Genomic DNA, 4,071 nt, shown 5'->3' with positions numbered 1-4,071 from the left:
ATAAAAATCTTTAAAAAAAAAAAAAAAGAAGGAAAAGAGAAAGACAACACGAGGGACCCTTGCAGTGATGGAACAATTCTGTGTCTGGATTGTGACTGTGTGTACATGAATCTACATACGTGATAAAGTTGCATTGAGCTACACACACACACGCACACACACACACAAATGAGTAAAACTGGGGAGATCTGAATCAGCTCTAGATTATATCAATGTCAATTTCTCAGTTATTGTAATACATATTACATATATACATGTAATATATAATGTGTATTATATATGTTATATATATTATTATTTTTATATATATTATATGTTATTTTATATCATCTATGAATTATATATTATATAATATATTATATATAATATATATTATTATATTATATAATATATTATATATTATGTTATATTAATATATAATAATGTTATATTATATATTATATATTACATATTATAATATACATGGTACCATAGCTAGGTAGGATGTTTCCCTTGGGCCCAACTGGATGAAGGCCATAGGGGACCTCCCTATACATTTTTTTTTATAACTTCCTGTTATAATCTATAATTACTTTTTTCAGCTCAAAAAAAATCACACAGGGGGCAGATATAAAATCTGTCTTGATTAACAAAGCTTAGTTTCATCAAAAATGTTAAAATATTTCTTCCATTTTCATGTAACGTATATTTATGGTGATGGGTTCTTTGGGACGTGATTTTTTTATTTTTTCATTTTTGACTTTTATTCATTTATTTGAGAGAGAGAGGAAGAGAGCACAAGCAGGGGAAGGAGCAGAGGGAGAGAGAGAAGCAGACTCCCCACCGATCAGGGAGCCCGATGTGGGGCTCAATCCCAGCACCCTGAGATCAGGACCTGAGCCGAAGGCTGATGCTTAACTGACTGAGCCACCCAGGCGCCCCTCTTTGGGACTTCCATGAATTATTTTAAACATAACTTTCAATGTCGTATGTCAAAAAAACGTTCTGTCATCCAATCTGATAGATTTTTACTGGCTAACACAGGACATCTATATATACCGTTTCACAAAGTTTTATCTACAACAAGCCACCTTGGAGCACGAAAAGATGCAGATTCTATCCAGCCTTTCTAAATTGGGCTATCCTGGCCATCTGCGTGGCTATTACGCATTTCCAGTGACTCTTACAACCAGTCTAGCTTGAGAAGCACTGGTACACAGTTTATGCAACTGAAATCGGAGAAAGTTCCAAAAAAAACAAATATTTTGCATGGCTGAGAATAAAATACTAGGGAGTTGACTGAAGTCACAATGACCTTATTCTCTGATGTTAAAAAAGTGCACAGCGTTTTCCAAATGTCAAATATAAAAACGAATCCTAGGAGAATAAAAGTCCCTGAAGGATATTAATTGACCAACTCCAGATCTAGGAACTTCAGTGAAATTCATGTGCACTCATTGAATGTCCTGTCTGACAAGTGCTCTGCCATGTAAATAAGACAACACTACAAGACCTTGGATTCTGGCTGGTATCCACCATCCAGCATGGTCCCAAGAGCCGGCTGGGCCCATCAGCCTGGCCGGAAACAGCCCAAATGTACATCAAGTGAATGGGTAAACAGATGGCGGTATGTCCACGAATATGGCCGAGTAATAGTACTCAGTAATAAAAAAGAACGGTGTACTGCTTCATGTTACAATAGAGATGAACCTCGAAAATGCTAAACTAAAAAAGCCAATCACAAAAGGTCACATATTCTACGATTCCATGTATATGAAGTATCTAGAATAAGCGACCCCATGGGGAGTAAGGAGTGGAGAACAATTGCTTAATGGGTCCAGGTTTCCTTTTGGGGTGACAAAAATGTTTTGGAAATAGAGGTGGTGTTTGCACAACATTGTGGATGTTCTAAATCACCACTGAATTGTTTACTTTAAAATAGTTACTTTGGGGCACCTGGGTGGCTCAGTCGTTAAGCGTCTGCCTTCGGCTCAGGGCGTGATCCCGGCGTTCTGGGATCGAGCCCCACATCAGGCTTCTCTGCTATGAGCCTGCTTCTTCCTCTCCCACTCCCCCTGCCTGTGTTCCCTCTCTCGATGGCTGTCTCTCTCTGTCAAATAAATAAATAAAATCTTAAAAAAAAAAAAAGTTACTTTGTGTCATGTAAATTTCACCTCCATAAGAAATTTTAACCAACAATGTATGGAAATGTAATTTGGTAAGCAAATTAATCTGAGTATCACGATCAGTTGAAAGGACGCTTTGTGGGCAGGAGGAAAAGAAAATTGTTTAAGGAAGGCATATGCTTGTGTCTCGTTCCTCCCAAAATGAAATTAAACACATGCCTTTAGCCCTAAACAATTCCATCAGACACCGAAGCTCCATTTAAATTAATGTCTTCCAACTTCTAGTTTTATTTGAAATGCAAAATGAAAATAGTAACAGATTGACTGAACCAATAGTTTATGAAAAGTTGAGTTCTGGGGGGCGCCTGGGTGGCTCAGTCGTTAAGCATCTGCCTTCGGCTCAAGTCATGATCCCAGGGGCCTGGGAACGAGCCCCACATCGGGCTCCCTGCTCGTCAGGAAGCCTGCTTCTCCCTCTCCCTCTGCCCCTGCTTGTGTGCCCTCTCTTGCTGTCTCTCTCTCTGTCAAATAAATAAAAAAAATCTTAAAAAAAAAAAAGTTGAGTTCTGTTTGCTAAGGTAGCTGGTCAAATCAGGGAAACAGAGGGACCCAAACTCTAGCAGGCAGAAAGCATGGATATTTTATAACTTGGCCAAAGGGGGCACCTGGGTGGCTCAGTCAGTTAAGCATCTGCTGTCAGCTCAGGACATGACCCCAAGGTCCTGGGATGGAGCCCCAGGTTGGGCTCCCTGCACAGCGGGGAGTCTGCTTCTCCCTCTCCCTCTCCCTCTGCTCCTCCCCCTGCTTGTGCTCTCTCTCTCTCTCAAATGAATAAATAAAAGATCTTTAAAAACAAAAAAAAAGAACACAAGTGCCATGCTAAGTAGTTTTCAGGTCTCCCAGCACACTTCAGAGTTATTGTCCAATTAAATTCAGTAGACCTTCTTTAAGCCCATCTGTGAGTTGTCCCTGATCAACACTGCAGTTGGCCATGGCTCGGAAGGGACAGGGCTGGGCCACCCGCCTGGGCAGCCTAACGTGAGGACCCACACACCTAGGCCAGTAGGCACTCCGATGTCGTTAGCTGACCAGCTACATAAGCTTTTTATTTTCATCTTTTAAATCTTTCTTTTTTTTTTTTTTTAAGATTTTATTTATTTATTTGATACAGAGAGAGACAGCCAGTGAGAGAGGGAACTCAAGCAAGGGGAGTGGGAGAGGAAGAAGCAGGCTCCCAGCGGAGGAGCCTGATGTGGGGCTCGATCCCAGAACGCTGGGATCACGCCCTGAGCCGAAGGCAGACGCTTAACGACTGCGCCACCCAGATGCCCCCATCTTTTAAATCTTTCTACACAGAAAGTACTTCTTGCACATACTTCCCCTCGTGGAATTTTCTCTTTAACCACCAATGTCGATGGTCACGCCAATAACCAGATCTGAACTTTAAGTGATAAAACAACCCTTCTTGGTGCCCCCATTGTACACATACTGTATATAGGACATATCTGCACTTAGAATTAGCAGCTACGAGGCCAAAAATTAGTTGTTGTTGTTTTTTAAACTAAGCTCTATACCCAACATGGGGCTTGAACTCAAGACCCGGAGATCAAGAGTTGCACGCTCCACTGACTGAGCCAGCCCGGCGCCCCAATTTTTAATCTTAATTTTAACCACATTGCTAGCTAGAAAGTTAAAAAAAAAAAAAATAATCTTAACATTACTAGACATAGCTATTCTTTTAAACTATCATTAAGTCGTATTTAAATGAATTTAAGCTCTCAAGTAGCCAATGACTCTACTCCCAGTTATATCCACCATTCGCCAGGGGTCTACCATGTGCGAGCACAGGACAAAGTACTTTGCGTGCTTTCATACACAAGATCCACCCTAACACCTCTAACAACGTAGATGTTAACGCCTTTTATAAGGAGATCAAGAGTTCCTTTTATAAGGAAGGAAGGGGAGC

The sequence above is a fragment of the Ursus maritimus genome, unplaced genomic scaffold (genome assembly GCF_017311325.1).
Source record: "Ursus maritimus isolate PB19 unplaced genomic scaffold, ASM1731132v1 scaffold_2, whole genome shotgun sequence".
Lineage (NCBI taxonomy): Eukaryota > Metazoa > Chordata > Mammalia > Carnivora > Ursidae > Ursus > Ursus maritimus.
The sequence above is the reverse complement of the archived record's forward strand: the minus strand, read 5'-3'. Positions refer to the sequence as shown.